This window comes from Rhinopithecus roxellana, chromosome 12, assembly GCF_007565055.1.
Source record: "Rhinopithecus roxellana isolate Shanxi Qingling chromosome 12, ASM756505v1, whole genome shotgun sequence".
NCBI classification, from domain to species: Eukaryota; Metazoa; Chordata; class Mammalia; order Primates; family Cercopithecidae; genus Rhinopithecus; species Rhinopithecus roxellana.
The window spans coordinates 49,200,429-49,218,690 of NC_044560.1; the positions used below are offsets into that span (position 1 = coordinate 49,200,429).

An 18,262-nucleotide genomic window follows, 5' to 3' on the forward strand; every position below is an offset into this window, starting at 1 on the left:
CAATTTTGTTTACCTCTTGTCACCTACTTGCAAAAGACTGGAAGAAGGGAGTCTGATTTCTTCTCAAATACCTCTTCCCATTGCTGCTATTGTCCACAACTGAGCTATCTATTTCCCCCACTGGAAAGAAGTCCCCAAAATGTTAAGCACACCAAAGTCTTCACAGAGATGATGGTTATAATCAGCAGACCACAGAGAACAAGCTATGTTGCATTAAGAATACAACCAAGAAGGAAGGAAATTCTGATACGTGCTACAGCATGGATAAACCTCGAGAACATTATGCTAAGTGCAATTAGCCGGTCAACAACAGACAAATGCTGTATGATTCCACTTATATGAGGTATCTAGAGAGTAGTTAAATTTACAGAGACAGAAAGTAGAACGGTGGTTGCCAGGCGCTGGGGGAGGGGCAATGCAGAGTTATTGTTTAACGGGTACAGTTTCAGTTTTGCAAGATGAAAAGAGTTCTGGAGATGGATGGTGGTGATGATTGCACAATAATGTGAATGAACTTAATACCACTAAACTGTACACTTAAAAATGGTTAAGATGATCAATTTTATGTTATGTGTGTTACAAACAAACAAACAAAAGAATACAACCAGGACCACCTCCTCCAGTGGTGATTTACAATTATGTACAATGTTCTCTTGCCTGGCACAATATGAAGCATGACCTTCAATATTTTCAAATTTTTGGAAGTAAAGGTACTTTTGTGGTACTTCTCGCCACTTTTCTGGAAAGCAGGATATCTGGAGGTAAAGGTTTTTTTTTTTTTTTTTTTCACATGTAATTTTACATTTGCATGTTTCATAAGGATGCTCGTCCTGGTTTGATCAGCAATGAGCTCTCTGGCCACGCACAAAGCACTTCCCCTTTCTGGGTCTCAACTTCCTCATCTGTAAAAAGAGGGTTTGTGTAGGATAATCTCTAAGGGCCCTTCCAGTTCTAGTTCAGATTCCTATTTTTCGAAATGCTAATAGTGTCTACACTCTTAGGTACACATTGCTTATAACTAACACTCATCAGATCCTTTCTGTGAGCCACTCTTCATTTCAGAAATACCTGCACTTGCTGCACTTTTCCTGGGGGCTAGACAGAGAGATGAAGGACACAGTATGAGGTAGGCAGACAGAAAGAAGACAATTGAAGGGTGTCTTGGAAGGAGCACTAGACTGGGAGTCTGATGCTATGAAGTTTAGTACTGGGCCCCTGCCACTTGCTCACCATGTGACTCAGGAAGGAAGAAAGCATTTACTGGGGCTTTTTATGCATGAGGCACTTTTATACACATTATCATACTATTTCATATACTTTAGTAATTCAGGTCCTATCTTCACAATTATTTTCTTTTCCCAAGTACTATCTATAGTATTGATTAGTCATAAAATATTTTTGTAAATTCTGGGAAAAAACTTTTCTTTCTTTTTAAAATTGTCTCAATCCAGGGAAAAATGTTCATGAAAACCCAAGTTTAATGCTAGGTACATTTTTTCTAGTATCTATTAAAATGAATATTTAACCATTAGAAAAAGAGTATCTATAAACCAGTATGTAGAATGCCTGAATGTCACTGGTGGTGTGTGTGTACATTTTGGAAGATGCCACTTGATCTTACTTTATCTCCATTTTTGGCTGCTGGTGCCCATGGAATTCAGCAACTCATCCAATTTTGAACCAGCAGAACTCACAGCAATGTACTGGTTCATATTTATCTCACTTTTAGAATGAATATGTTCTAGAAAGTTGCATACATAGAACTTCCATGATTTTTAGATTTCATAGATGGGAACACTTCCAAAATGACTTGGGACACTGACATATGGATAGAAAGTTTTTATTTTGCCAAGAAGAAGCTCAAAGTTTTCTCTGACAAGTAATATATATATATGAAAAAAACTCACAGGACTTTCTACATCAAATGGTTGGGAGAGGGACATCTCAGGATAATATAAGTCATTTAAGAAGAACAGAATTAGCTTAAGGAAGAATCCATGACATTCTGCTTACTCTCCCGTATTTCTGACTAGTAAAAACCCTGTTATGAACCAGCCACGGTCCAGGCTCAGCACTGGCTAACCACAATGTAATGGGCTTTGGAATCAGGCAGATCTGAAAGTCCTGGCTTTGTACTAACTACATGTACAGCGTTGGGAAACCACTTATCTCCTGTGAGCCTCAACTTTTCATTTGTAAACTGAGGATACTGCTCATTTCCATCAAGATTAAATACAATAAATTTGTAAGATGCCTAGCACAGTCCCTGACTCATTGAGTAGGAACTAATTAGGTGGTAATGGCCACTTAATAACTCTTCCCACTCTCATTGCATCTACCAAGAAAGGTTGCCATGAGGATACAATATGGAATGCATGGGCGAGTGTGCTGCAAGTTCCTATGGGTTACACAGCTGTAACTCCTCCTTTGAGTCTCCACTTAGAAGTTATTCACCCTGGGAAACTCTCCTTGACCCACCAGGTTGGGTAAGAAGCCTCTGCTTCTAGTATCAAGGCACCCGTCCTCTCCATCTTTTCACTTGTCACTGCAATAAAATTGGTGGGCAACTTTTCCCTCTCCCCAGTAGGCCCTCCAGAACTCTGAGAGGATAGGGAATATACTAGTCTTGCTTGTCATTGTTTCTTCACCATCTAGCACATAGTCACTGCCACATACAGAACTCTTTTAATGTATTAAATAGACACATGAATTGATGGAAGGATTAGTAGGAGTTTTCAAACCTGTTTTGTGGTACTGCGCTTAATGCTTGATTGTCTTGGCTATGGGCTTACATCAACATTTCCCAACTTTGGTACTTGAAACTTTAGCAAACTAAGATGCTCCATGAAAAACTAATTCTTCGATCAAGTAAATTTGGGAAACACCATACTCTATATGCCTACCCAACCTGGGAGATTCACAACGCATGTTTACATTTTAAAGTCTTAACAGATGTCTTGCTATGAAGACACCTAGTTACAGCTGGGTACTGTGAAGTGCATCCATAGTCCCACCTACCTGGAAAACTGAGGAGGGAGGATTTCTTGGGCACAGAAGTTAGAGTACAGCCTGGGCAACATAGTAAGACCCCATCTCTTTAAAAAAAGATGCCCAGTTATCTTGAGCATCATAGCAGTTTTCAAACTAACTTTTTTCCAGAAATACTTTTTAATATATCAAAGAAGACTCTGAGAAATCCTAGCCTGTAGAGACCTTGATCTCTGAGAAAATATTTCTCATGGTTTCTACCAATTCTTTGTCCTGGTTCTCCTTTTCCCATTGAAAACTTCATAGCCAAGGATCAGAGCAGGCATGCATACTGGGCATGACAAAAAGGCTATGTAGACAATGGAAACTTTGAGAAAACTGATAGACATGTGAACCAGTCCAGGAACTGACGAAAAGTATTTTGACATTAACTACGGAGGTCCTCACCTGTATCACATGGAGCTTTCAGTTTTTTGTGTGTTTGTTTGTTTTGAGAAAGGGTGTCACTCTGTTGCCCAGGCTGGAGTGCAGTGGCATAACACTGGCTCACTGCAACTTCTGCCTCCCAGGTTCAAGCAATCCTCCCACCTCAGTCTCCTGAGTAGCTGAGACTATAGGCACACACCACCACACCCAGCTAATTTTTGTATTTTTTGTAGAGACAGATTTTCACCATGTTGCCCAGGCTGGTCTCAAACTCCTAGGCTCAAGGGATTTACTAGCCTCGGCCTCCCAAAGTGCTGGGATTACAGGTGTGACCCACCAAGCCCGGCCAGCTTTCCCAGTTCTGTGAACGTATATGACTTCAATTGCTCTTCCTCCTCCTCTTCCTTCCTCTTCTTCTCCTTCCCCTTCTCCTTCTCTACCACCACTACCATTACCACCAGCTTTCACAGTTCTATGCACGTATATGATTTCAATTGCTCTTCCTTCCTCTTCTCCTTCTCCACCACCACTACCATTACCACCATTAATACGTATGACACACTGCCTGTCCCAGGCACCATTCTAAATGTTCTCCCTGCATTAGCTTACTTAATCATCACAACAACCTTATGAGGGAGGTGCCAGTGCCACCTCCATTTTACAGAGGAGTAACTGAAGTGTAGAGAGGTTAATTAAACCACAGGTTTGTAAGATGGGTAGAATATTTTACAGATTTACACTAAGAAATTTTACTGATAGAAAACCGAGGCTGAGCACATAATTGATGTATTCAGATGAAGCAGTCAGATGAAGCATCCGTCAGATGAAGCAGTCTGTAAGTAGCCATATCCATATTCCGATGCAAGCTCTTTCTGGCACATCCAACTGTCTCTTGGTGTTAATAATATCTTATATTTGTGAATTACTTTATAGTTTACTAAGCACTTCCACATCTTTTATTCAATTTAAATCTTCTGACAATACTTACACAAATATTATCAATCTTTTAGATTGTGAAATTGAATTTCAGAGAGTTCCCACTACTGGTAGTAATAATGATGATAACATTAATGATAACTATCTTCTACTTTTGATGAACTGACTTGCTCAGGGCAACAGAGCTTAGCATGGGCAGATGTGGGACTCAGACTCAAGTCTTCTGATGTCAAGTCCAGAGTTTGTTCCACCCTTGAAAGATGGGTCTCTCCAATATGACCATAGCACGATTAGCCTAGCTGCGGCAGAGGAGAGAGGTTGACAGCATCAGCTTGGCATTCAGTTGGCGTGGCTTTTAAAGTGGCTCAACATCTGCCATCAATTAGACTTCCTGTTGCCATGGTGATAGTTTATTATTGCTAGGTTGATAAGACGGCCCATGCAAGAAGACTATCTTCCTCTTTTTCCCTCCCACTCTACAGCAAAGGTTCTCCCCCTACCCTTTTTTTCTTGTCTTCTCATCTAACATAGTGGACCTTCTGCCATATGATAATGATATAGTAGTTCCCAAATTGGGAACCCTGTTGGACTCCTGATGATAATCTTTGGAGTTAATGAGAATTTTTTTTTTTCCCATTTGCTTAAAACACAGGCTTTGTCAGACCAACTTTGGTTCAATTCATCTTTGACACTTCTTAGCTCTCCGATCATGAACAAATCCCTGGACCTTGTTTTTTCATTTGGAATAAGTGATAAGAAAGCCTAACTGGCAGGATAATTTTGAGAATTTTATATAATAAATACAAAGATGTCAGCACCGAGTTTAGAATGTAATTATGGGTAAACAAGAAATGACAGCAGTTGTGATATTTAAAATAATAGCAATGATTATTTACAAAGAGGTGAAATGAGACAGAGATTTAGAGTTGGAAATTTGGGTCATTTACTTCCATTCATGTATCAACAATTCTAATTTTTCCTCCAATTGAACCTGTTCTTTTCCTTTATAGCACTTAACCCAAGATATATTTATTTGTTCTTATCTTTTTAACTGTCTCTTTCAGTCAACTGCAGATGTGATCAGTATTAGGACCATAGTTGTTTTGCTTATCATTGTACCTCGGGGGTATTGTTGAATGAATGAACACATATTTACCAAGGAGCTACTCTATGTCAGGCTGCGTGTTCGCCATTGGAGATACAAAAATCACTTGAGCAAGATCCTTACTCTTGAGGCATTTGCATAAGGGGTCTGTGAAAATGACAAAAATAAAGTAAGTGAGGCCTTCATCTTTGAATCCAAAAGGATTTTTTCTTTACAAATCCAATGACATAAATGGAATTAAATCTTCAGTAATCTTCTAGCACAAAGGACGGATGTGGGGGTGGTATGGATATCTCAAGGCTCTAAGTACCAAAAAGAATTCAGACTGGTAGTGTTAAGTCCCCAAAGTAATCAGACTTTCCCTTTGAAACATACAGTTAAAAAAAAGAAAATAAAAGAACGAAAAAGAAAGGGAAGGCTTTTCTGAGGGCCAGCTCATTGACTCCTCCCAGAACAGTCTGATCCCCTCTGCTAGTGAAGCAAGAGGTCAGATCCCCAGACGGAAAATCAATCTCCAAGAGTGGCTGGATAGAATTTCTAATTCACCAGTGCCATGACACGCAGTCTGTTTTCAGCCAAGGAGAATGAGGCCCAGAGGCTTTAGCTTCCCCAATCCACTGTACATTATCAGGCTGAGCTGACACCCCTCCCTGTCTGGAACACACAATGTTTGACAGTAACACAGACAGGCACAGTGATCCCATGGTGAGGGCCCTCCAACCTGCTTTTCTCAAGGTAGGCTAGGCTATTTTGAAGTTACTTCATTATTGAATTACTAAATATGATTATTAAACATTTTAAATATTTTGGGTTATTTCCTTTGGAAAGATCTAGTCCAGTGCTTATGTTCAGCAAACACCCTCCAAGGCTGCCAGGCAGTGGGGAAAGAGGGTATGATGGATAAGCCAGAGACACAGTTCACCTTCTGTTTTATATATTGGCCTCCCAAAGGTTCCACTGCTTTACATTTTTGAAAACCAGAATCAGATTCTTTCAGTTTAAAGATGAGGAAACTGTGGCCCAAAGAGGTAGATCTCTTGTTCCAGATCATACACTGAGTTACTAGTAATAGAACAGACTCTAATGACTGGGGAGTCAGTCTTTGAAAACTTAGACCAAGTGAGAACCGTTAAGGAGCAGTTTAGAGTCAGAGCTAATGTGCACAAGTAAAGTTGTTTCTGGAGACACAGATCAGATTTTACCTGCTAGCGACTTTAAATCTAAGTCCATGCCCAGCAGTGCCACTACTTTAAGTGCCTGGGTTTCTGTGTAACTAGTCACAGGTGGCTGCCTTCTTAGCCAGCTTCAGGGAGATTACAAATTCTCTGTAAAACTTCACCTCCAGTCTGGTACAACACACATGTATCCAGCACCAACTACTGGCTAAGGACGAGTAAGACTTGGACCCTTATATGGGAGCTCACACTTGAGTGAGATCAGCAAATATGGCAACATCTAAGGGCAGTGCAAGAGATGGGCACATGGGGGTAGGGCCGTGTAGAGGTGGGCCTGACCAAGATGAGTTTCCCAAAGGAGCTTTATAGAGATGGGTTTCAGTATTTAGAGTGAACAGACCAGAGTCAGAATCTAGGTTTGTATCTGAGCTTCACCTCTTACCAGCTATGTAACCTTGGGAAAGCGTGTGGCCTCTTGGCGATTCAGGTTCCTTGTGTGCAAAGTACAACTGATATCAGGATCTCATTGGACCGTTGTGAGGACTAAGTGAGCTAATAACCAAAGAGTGCCTAAACAGCAGCTGGCACATACTAAATGAATCCCCTCTATCACTTTTAGGGGCCCCTTGAAGACAGGAGTCCCAGCGCCCCACCATACTATAATATGCTGGAAACTCACTAAAGCCTGTTGTTTCCTAGTCATTGAAACGCTTGCTTCAATTTCCATTTTAGGATTTTCTATAAATTTCTCATCCAGCCTCTGCAGTGGTTAGTCAACTTACTGAGATGAAGACAACTGCTGTTGTCCAATTATCCAAACCAGTCTGGTTTGTCAAGATCCCTCTTCATCAGAGACGCTGACAGGTGAAACTGAAAGGGCCAGCTTGGTAGGAATTTCACTGCCATCAATTCTATCCAACACACAGGCTCCTCTCTAGGCCAAGATGTCAGGGAGGGGGCTGGTGAGGGAGGAGGGAGTAGATTTTGAGCTGGTAGAAAGCAGCTTGCTCCCCATCTCTCAATGACATTGCTTCAGAAGGTGCTTTTCTCCATCCTGAAATTCTCAAATGTGTTATTTTATAACACCCTATACACAAATGAACTGTAGTGAAAGAGGATAGCATTTTAGGGGCATTTAAAGAGTATTCCCTTCTATTTTAGAGACTCTTCAAAACTGTGAGAGATGAGTAATAAACTTTTATTATTACTCACAGGCTGAACTAATTTACAAGCTATTTTTCTTAAGCAGAAAGCAGTATTATCTAAGAAGCACTTACTTTTTTTTTTTTCTTTTTAAGTGAGACTATCAGCTTGCAACATTTTTTAAAAAGACAGTTAAAGGATAAGGGAATACTGAGCAAAAAGTACTACCAAGACTGCTGATCAAATTCCTAACTGATCTGTTTGTGGTTAAAAACCCCACCTGTAAACAACTGTGGTCCTGTCTCTCCAACTTTCTCTTTCACTACTCCTGAACTGGGACCCTTCCCAGGAGTTAACATTGATCTCCGTTCTGTCTGCATCTATCTGTTCCTTTGCTCTCACCAGCACCTCTATCTAAAAAGTCCTTTTCCTGCTGCTTCTCTGCCTGTCCTAAGTTAATTTTTCCACTCCAGCCCATTTCAAGCCCCATTTCTTACACAAAGCCAGGCTTCTCTTTCCTGCTGGTAGTCACTACCAGAGAGTAGATTATGCAATGGCGCTCTCTGGTTTCAGGTCACTTTATATATACTTCTCTAACCCAACTGTCTGTTCCTGGAAGATGGGAAACCTGGCCTTGCTCCCCAACCTTTTAAAAAAACGTCTAGGCCACATGAGGTGGGTCACGCCTATAATCCCAGCATTTTGGGAGACCACGACAGGCAGATCACCTGAGGTCAGGAGTTTGAGACCAGCCTAGCCAATATGGTGAAATCCTGTCTGTACTAAAAATACAAAAATTAGCCAGGTGTGGTGGCAGGCGCCTGTAATCCCAGCTACTTGGGAGGCTGAGGTAGGAGAATCACTTGAACCAGGGAGGTGGAGGTTGCAGTGAGCCAAGATCGCACCACTGCATTCCAGCCTAGGTGACAGAGTGAGACTCCGTCTCAAAAAAAAAAAAAAAAAAAAAAAAGAAATTCTAAAAAACACTTGGTCCTATACTACATATGGTCCAGTTGTTAGATGTTCCCAAGTGGAAAGAGCATGTGCTTGGGGACAGAAAAACCTGCATTCAAATTCCAGGTTGCATATGAACGTTTGGTGTGACCTTGGGTAAGTTCCTTTACTTTTTTGATTCTGCTTTCTTATCTGTAAAAAATGAACACAATAAACTTTCCACATAAACCTGTTCTGAGAATTAGGTGAATAAGGCTGAATACTGTTTCTGTAAGGTAATTTCTACAAGACCAGGGCAATATGAATTATGTATGCAGTTTTCTTACTATCTGCTTTGAAACTGACAAAAAGCTTAGAAAACTTTGAGGAAGAGATGTGAGTCCAAAAAACATAGGTTCTAGGACATACAGACTTAAGTTGCTAAGACCACTACTTAATAGCAGTGTGACTTTGGGCAAATCTCTTGCCCTCTCTGAGCCTCCATTTCCTCATTTGGCATATGAGAATAATCACATACCTATTATAGTGACTTACCTAGAATAGTGAATGGTCCAGGGCTCTGGCTCAAGGAAGAGGTGTTCCTATTCCTTCTTACTAGACACTATCTTGTGCTGTGCTTGGCTATGACTTGGAGTCTAGTCTTGTCTCCTCAGAGAGGGGATAAGCTACCTGAGGCTCTGGCCTCAATGCCAAACTCAGTTGGGTGTATAGGCAGTATTCATCAAAGATGCTTAGGTCAATTTATTGTCTTTTGGGCTTTAGTCAAAGTGAATTTCTCTCCATGATAACCGGACATCCCTTCTCCAGTTGGCTTGGCTCATTCCAACATGGAGAGGACGAGAAGTGAATTCTGTATAAGGACTACTTTTTTTTTTAGTATTTAAAAGCAATGATATCAGAGTCCAGTCAGGGTAGCTGAAGCTACTCTAGGTCTTTGGACAGGAGGAATTAAATATAAGAAATTAGTTTCAGCTGGATGTGGTGGCTCACGCCTATAATCCCAGCACTTTGGGAGGCCGAGGCGGGCGGATCACGAGGTCAGGAGATCGAGACAATCCTGGCTAACATGGTGAAACCCCGTCTCTACTAAAAAAAAAAAAATGCAAAAAATTAGCCAGGCATGGTGGTGGGTGCCTGTAGTCCCAGCTACTCAGGAGGCTGAGGCAGGAGAATGGTGTGAACCTGGCAGGTAGAGCTTGCAGTGAGCCGAGATGGCGCCACTGCACTCCAGCCTGGGCGACAAAGTGAGACTGTGTCTCAAAAAATAAAAAATAAAAAAAAAAAAAAAAAAAAAAAGGAAATTAGTTTCATTGGTGACGGAAGAAAACTAGAAGCCAAACAGGTTGTTGAAGCCACAGAGGGGTTACCAACAGCAGACAGATGCTACCCCTCTTAGGAATCAAGGATGACAGGAGGCAGTGGTGTGACCAGAGCCAGGAGCAGGGAAAAGAAACCAAAGAAAAGCTGAGTGGCCAGAACAGGGACCTGAGAAAGGCTGGGAGCTGGAATCAGATAGAAGATGCAGCTGCTGCTGTAGTGAATGGGAGAAAAGACCTGACTTCTGCCTGCACATCAGTCATTCTCCCACCGGTATCTACCATTGACCAAGCCTACCCAGAGGACAGGTGCAAGGGAGCCTAGGAAGTGTAATACACAGCAGAGCAGGGGAAGGAGCACTCTCCGAGAGCAAACAGGCAAAGGACCAGACCAGCCATCTTTCAGTAATGTATGTAAAGCATTAATACAGCATGTGATTTATAGTCAGCTAATAGTAATGATAGTTATCATCATAAATATTACTATAATTTTGTATACCTCTCATTGAGAGTTTAGTCATACCAGTAACTGTGCCAAATACTTTCTACATATCATCTCATTTAATTTTCACAACAATTGCATGAGGTATGTGATCTTAATAGTCTTATTTTTATACAAATAAGTAAGCAGGCTTATAGAGGGAAAGGGTCTAATTTAGTGCACAGCTACAGGATTGAAATATGGCCCGATTTATTACTTATAATATGAATCATACTGCTAATAGTAAAAGAGAGGGTATTAGATAAGCTGAACATGAAACTCCTCTCAATTACTGGAGACCTATATCCAGGGCTGAGAGCCTAGAACACTCTGTGAGCATTAAGTTTGCCCTTAAAAAAGTAGAGACTAAAAAAGAAAAATAGAGGAGAGCAGACCATCTTTCAGGGAAAATATTTCATAGGGTAGCAATTGTCCAAATGGAGAAAAAAAATACATCACTTAATGTGGTTAATAAAAATCCACAGCGTTCTCTCTTAAAGGCACCAGGGTATTTTTGCTATGAGGATGCCAAGTTCAGCAGTCTCTGTGGGCTTGCTGTTTACCGACATTTGATATGCTTCAACATCTGTTGCCCTTCTCGATTGATGGGTGCTTCATTTTAGCACTTCTCTGATGCCAGGCTGGTACAAAGCTTTACTACTGAGGTCCTATGAGACACTCCTAGGTCAGTAACACAACTTTGTTTGCAAAGCTGGCCAAGGGAAAGAATATTCATGGAAAAAGGTGAAGGGACATGCTATCTATCTACCAAACTGGGGTATTCTTGGTATCCCTGAGTCGTCAAGTGACATCTCCAAAAAGCTATCTAGACCCGAAGTCAGGTTTCAATGTCATGATCTGGGCTCTCAGCAAGGTGGTATATAATGAATTCTGCCTTCTTCTATAAGAGTTCCATGGAATGATTTCTAAGTTCCTTTTTAAAGAAATAAGTATTTTAGAATTTGGTATAGGGAAAAACATGCTCTCTTTTAAAGAACTGGTATACTTCTTTGACTCCACATGACTTCACATATTTCCCAGTTTTGCCTTGTGTGGAGTTCAGTCAAAATAACCCCCAGGGGATTGCTTGAACAGGTGTTTGAGGCTGCTGTGAGCCGTGATTATGTCACTGCACTCCAGCCTGGGCAACAGAGTGAGACCTCATTAAAAACATCATAATAACTACCTAGTCCAGGTCAGAGACCATAGATAAGCCAGATCTGTCCCATAGATATTTGGTGTGGCACTCACCAATCTAGAGTTAAACAATCTGATTTTCAACATCCTTTGGTAGTACTTTGAGTACAAATATTAGTATTCATACTTTTCTCCTACCTGATACAGAATCAAATCACTTTGTCCTTTGCTGGTATCGTCCCATGTTTTGTGTTTGTGTGTGTGTGTCTGTGTTTTTTCCTCTTTTTACATTGTTTCTAACTTGTGAGTTTTATTCCAGTAACCTATTTAGCCACTTATTGTACGCTTTCTTAAATCCTTTATGGAAGCAGAGTATGAATGACAAATAAATTGTTCTGTTCGCTAAGCAAAACTGTCAAGATCAGTGCAACAGCTGCATTCCTACTGCATCCTAGGGCTAATGCTCTCTGGTGAGTCACTTGCGCCTGCTCTACCTGCCCCACCTGTCAAAGGGTCACCATAGCTGTAGGCTCTACCCCACCATTCCCTAAAGCAGAAGGAAAGAACTTCTTCCTCAATAGTGAGTGAGAGGTCTGGACATCCTCGAGAAGCATCTACCCTGTTTCTAGCATGTGACATGTAAATGTAGCTATAGGTGCCCTCCAAAGCACAGGGCTGTGGGGAATATGCAGAGGGCAGGGCTGGAGCCAGTCCACTTGAGTTTAAACCATCGTTCAGCCACTAACCGTCTAGGTGATCTTAGGTGAGCTTTTCAATAGCTTGGTGCCTCAATTTCTTGCTTAATAGAGTGGCACAATGAGGTAGGTACCACCTACCTCATAGGGTTGTGGTGAAGATCAAATGAACACAGGGAATGATAATAGTACTTTTCTGCTGAACAGGCATTGTGTTAAATGTGCTTTCATTCACAGAATCTTTGCAGAAACTCAATGGGATAAGTTAATATGGAACTGAGCTCAGAGCAATTAAGTAGCTTGCGCAGCCAGGTGTGTTCATACAGCTAGCAAGCCGAGGAGATGCCATCACCGTGAGGTTCAGCAAGGTGACTTAGAGGGCTACTTTCTGCTGCTGCATTTGATTTCCTCTTACCCTGCCTGTGATGGACTCAGCTCACTTACTCTTCCTACTCCTTACCCCACATACTTGGCAGGTAGTTGCTAAAATATCATAAGACTGAGGATCCAGCTGTCATTACTAATATTTACTGTGTTGAGCTGAAATGGAGAGGTATTTGTCCTGGGTTGAGGCCCAAGCTCTTTCTTCTGCTTTCAGAGGAGGCACTTTGCTGCAAAGATGAAGAGCATAGGCCTGGGGGCTCCCATGGTGCCCTGATCATCAGCCAAAGGCTGCCTCCTCTGGAAGACTTTCCCAGCCCTCTTAAGACAGTGGAAGTCACTCCTCAAATGCCCCACCATTCCATTGCAGAGTAATTGCAACTTAAAGAATAGCCAACATTAATAAGACTATTTTGCTTTATATGCAGTAACATGTTTACTCCTTACAAAATGAGTTACAAGATAATATATCTCTACTGTTATCTTTTACAGGTGAGGCCTCTGAGACACACAGAAACTAAGTAACTTACCCAAGGTAAGTGGCAGAGCCAAGATTTGAGCCCAAGCAAATAGTCTTTGCCATTACCTTAGACTTTTTCATAATTGTATTCATCTGTGTCCAACCTCCCCCAACCAGTAGACTGGGAATTCCTTTGGTACTGACATTGTGTCTAATTCTTCCTTGTCCTGCTACTGTCTAAGGGTGTTCCTGTCACATGTAGGCTTGTACTGATGAGCCTTGGCTTAAAAAATGAAACAGCCATCCTCATCACCTACTTTGATTTGAGGCCCCCACACACAACTTTTCCAGATCTAGTCCACTGTCATCTGTCAGCCAGGCTATCACAGTCCACCCAATCTCCAGCAGCGGAGGAGAGCAGAAAATGCATCCTGGTATCACAGGAAGGACCTGAGTAAAAGGTGCATTAATGGGGGCAAAAACAAGCCAGTGGAGTGATTAATTTGGTTTCCCCTTCAATATTCTGTTTATACAAGTTCATTATATAGCACTTAATTACTAATTTGCCCTACTTAAACCAAGAGTGCTTTTAATTTTTAATGAGATAAGGGAAGACGATGCCTTTACTTAGTAAGGAGCAGCTATGTTATTTCCTTCTTTTGTTTTGCCCAGCCAATTAATAACATTTCTAAGGAAATGCATCCCTCTCATGAATTCTTTCTCCCTATCTTCTTCTCGACCTCCCAGGTTTAAAAAGAGATGCCAACAGACAACAGCCACTTAGAAACAAACTGAATTCATCTCTGACCTGGCTGGCTGGGTTGGGCAAGGCCTTATAACATGGAGTAACATCGTATTCACAAACAGTGCTATCTGATTTAGGGGGAGCTGGGTTGCATCTATTCCCAGGAATCATGAATAGCATATGTATACAGAACATAGTCATAGGTCTCCATATAAGGCAATCCTCCAACAACGCTGCTTTATTTCTTGGTGTTAATGTCAGATAATTTTAAGCACAGTCCTGGGATAGCCTACAAACAGTGAGAGGCATGGACTTTGGAGTCAGATCTGGATTTGAGTGCTGGCTCTGTCACTTGCTAGCTGTTAGACCATAGGCACATTACTTAAACTTTCTGGGCCTGTTTCTTGTCTGTAAAGATGAAGTGAATAATCTAACTTGCAAGAATTAAATGTCATCTAAAGTACCTTAGCACAGTGCCAGGCTCAGGATAGGTACAGACAAATACTTGTTTTCTTCTCTTTAGCAGAATGTAAGGTAGGAAAATCAAAGCAAGGAAAGGGATTCCAGTGTTTTTATCATTACCTACAGAGCAAGGATTCTAGTTCAGTGCTATTCAAAGGGCCGGTCTGTAATGGTGAAAGGAGTTTGCCCCAGGATGTAAGCCAGCACACCGATTCCTTAATTGAGAACATCCTGCTATGAATAAAATGACAGCTGAACTAAACAGTACACTTGGTGACATAATTGATTTACATTCTGATGCAAGTTCCTTGTTTCACAGCAAACTTGAACTAACCATTTAGAGACTGCCCTCTAGCCTGCAGACCACTCTGAATAGTCCAAGCTGGGTGACTCAGTTGAATATCTCCCAGGGCTTCTGAAGATCTCTTCCCACCCTCCTCTGAGCTTAGAGATGTGACCTTATACAGAATACATCAACAGGTTCCTTGCTGTCTGACTCTGATTCCAGCCAATGGTGAGGCTGGCATGAGATTAAAGAGAGGGAGAATAGAGGGAGAATAGGGTTAACAGTGCAGCCCTTTTCTTCCAGGGTCACTGTGCAGTCTCCACACAGCCCTCTGTTCTGGGCTTCCAGTAACTGCACTGTTCGCTCACCTCTACAGGCCCAGCTGTTACAAACCCCAGGGTCACATTCTCCCAGTGATTTCTCTGTCTCTATGACTGCAATTTTGTAAACAGTCCCTCTTTTAAACACTCTCAAATTACTCTGAGGGTGCCCTCTGTTTACCTGTGAGGACACCAACATTTACCAAAGGGATATTTTGATATTCATTTAAATTCTTGTCATCTATTTCTGATACTAGTTTTTAAAATAATGGTAATCACTTACCCCCGTAAGAGTCCATTTCCAGTTGTGGCTGAGCTGAACAGTCCTTGGTTTGGGAATCTCAGGTTAGTACTTGGATTCTGGCTCTCTCACTTTCTAGCCATTGGCTTTGGTAACTCACTTACTCTCTCTAACCCTGTTTCCTCATTTGTAAAATTGAGGAATACTCAATTATAAATACTCATTTGTAAAATTGTATAATACTATAGAAAATGTCTTTATATACAACTTCTTTTTTTTTTTTTTTTTTGACATGGAGTCTCACTCTGTCGCCCAGGCTGGAGTGCAGTGGCGCGATCTCTGCTCACTGTAAGCTCCACCTCCTGGGTTCAGGCCATTCTCCTGCCTCAGCCTCCTGAGTAGCTGGGACTACAGGTGCCTGCCACCTCACCCAGCTAATTTTTTTTTTTCCGTATTTTTAGTAGAGATGGGGTTTCACCGTGTTAGCCAGGATGGTCTCGATCTCCTGACCTCGTGATCTGCCCCCCTCAACCTCCCAAAGTGCTGGGATTACAGGTGTGAGCTATACAACTTTTAATATGGTGTAACTTTTTAAAATGTTCCAATTTCTTTGAAATGCATACAATTAAATACATGCTACTCAAGATTCTGATCCTAGAGCATGCTAGATTTTTATTATTCACTGCAGAGGATCAAATACCTCTGTTAGGAAACTATAATTATGATTGCTTTTGTTTTCTTCTGCATATTCTTGATCATTGGCCTAAATGCTGCAACTGAAACTCTTTTAAGACACTGTACCAGGCCGGGCGCGGTGGCTCAAGCCTGTAATCCCAGCACTTTGGGAGGCCGAGACGGGCGGATCACGAGGTCAGGAGATCGAGACCATCCTAGCTAATACGGTGAAACCCCGTCTCTACTAAAAAAATACAAAAAACTAGCCGGGCGCGGTGGCGGGCGCCTGTAGTCCCAGCTACTCGGGAGGCTGAGGCAGGAGAATGGCGTGAACCCGGGAGGCGGAGCTTGCAGTGAGCTGAGATCCGGCCACTGCACTCCAGTCCGGGCGACAGAGCGAGACTCCGTCTCAAAAAAAAAAAAAAAAAGACACTGTACCTTCCACACTCTGAATCGAATCGCAAACTTTTTCTAGTAGTATGTAATGTGTGTGTGTGTGTGTGTGTGTGTGTGTATTTTTCAAGGCAATTTTTGCAATCACAGAATATTACTGATTTAACTAAAAGCCTTGTCTTTTCTGATCTCTCATTTGAATCTATAGCTTAATTTACTGTGTTGAATATTATACAGCAAGGATTTCATTGCTATTCATCGGTTATTTTAGTGTAAAGAAAAAAAAAACCTATTTCTAGTTTATTCCAAAAAGAACATTTATAATAAAAAGTAAAGGCATAAATAGTAATTAGAGTGAGGAATTAATTACTTACAGGCACTTCTTTCAATGAGATAAATCTTACACATTTTTGTTTAGGTTTACACAGTATGAAGTGCCATATTTAACAAAATCAAGTCAAACAGGTAAACCTTATTATAGAAAGAGAGTTCTGTAATCCTTCAAAGTTTCTAAGAACTTAGTAGATGTTTAGCCATTGGTTGCTTTTATAAAAGCCCAATTCTTACATTCCTGAATAAAAATTGTAGGGGGGAGGTGACAGATATATTTGGGAAAATACGTTTTGTTAGCCTAAATCTTTGTGTTAACAACAACAGCATTTAAGTATCTTTTAATTCAAGTTCTTTTAGTCTATTAAAGTACTCCTTAATCTATTGTACTTCATTATTGAAGTATCTTTTAATTCATGTTCTTAATTAAAGTGCTTTTTATATCTACCTAAAGGGCATTTTTTAAATCTACCTTTTTATGTCTATAAAAAGTAAACAGGCATATATTATGATTAAAAGCAAATAAGTAGAGCAAAATAATACCGATGAGTATGGTCATTCTCTGGGGAAATGAATTAGAATATTTCCATACCAAAGAGGGCACTCTGCTTATTTTCATTTCTGTGTGGACCACTCAACCAAGGAACGATGACAAATGTGTAATGCTATTTTTTATAAGCCATACCACCTTGTGAGAGGTGTCTGAGTTGCCATCGTGTACTTCCCTAGCAATGTATATGTATTTATAGGATACGGTCTGATGGAATACAAAGAGCATGGGCTTTGTATTAAACAAGTTATACAACATTTCTGTGCTTCAGAGTCCTCATCTGCACAAAGGTCGCTGCTACCAACTACCGGGTTGCTTCAAGGAGTCTATGAATGACAATAGATGGAAAGTAACAGGTCCTGTTCTTGGATCACTCTGTAAGGAACAGGAGAGTCAAATGATATGTATCTTATATTGAAATAATTTCATTAAAAAAATTACAATTTTCAGCTAATGTTTTGACTTTTATAGCCATGGTATCATTCTGCAAACTGGATTGGAACCAGAGGTTTTATAAATTAATCAGAACCTGATCTATTTTTGTTTTATTCTTTCCCCCCACCCCCAGAGGGGTCGAGAAAACTCTTTAAAAAAAAAAATGTATTGTTAACCAGGTGTGGCAATAAGAATAACGAATGTTAGGTCCAACTTCATATTCTTAATTGAATTCTTCTTTCAATGATTAATTATTATGCCATTCCAAAGTTTTCTGTTGACTTTCTGAGGGACATTGACATATGGGACAGGATACTCAGCAAATTCAATCAGTAATCTGAATCTATTTAATTAGGAATCAGAATCTCATCCAGAAACACATAGCAGCAAAGGGCAAAAGGCTTAAAGCAAAACTTAAGCAGCAAAGGGCAAAAGGCTACTAAAAAAAAAAAAAGCTGATAATATCAGGACCATATGTGAAATAAGTAGGATTATAAGAGGCTTGGGGATGAAAGCTAAATGGAACTAAAATGGAACTAAAATCCATGGCAAGAGATTCCTTATATACAAGAAATGTAAACCCTGAGTTTTCAGACCCAACTGATGAGAGTATAAATTATTACTATGT

General features: G+C 40.8%; 1 protein-coding gene across 12 annotated transcripts in view; it reads right to left on the reverse strand.

The window, feature by feature from the left end:
• Nucleotides 1-18,262, reverse strand: part of FGGY (FGGY carbohydrate kinase domain containing) — a 447,226-nt gene that overhangs the window by 65,916 nt on the left and 363,048 nt on the right. The window contains exon 16 of one of the 12 annotated variants that reach the window (XR_748250.2): nt 28-120. The exons of the other annotated variants lie outside the window; for them this stretch is intronic. The gene's annotated coding sequence lies outside the window, so the exon portion shown is untranslated. The remainder of the gene's footprint in view (nt 1-27; nt 121-18,262) is intronic. 12 annotated transcript variants of the gene reach the window in all.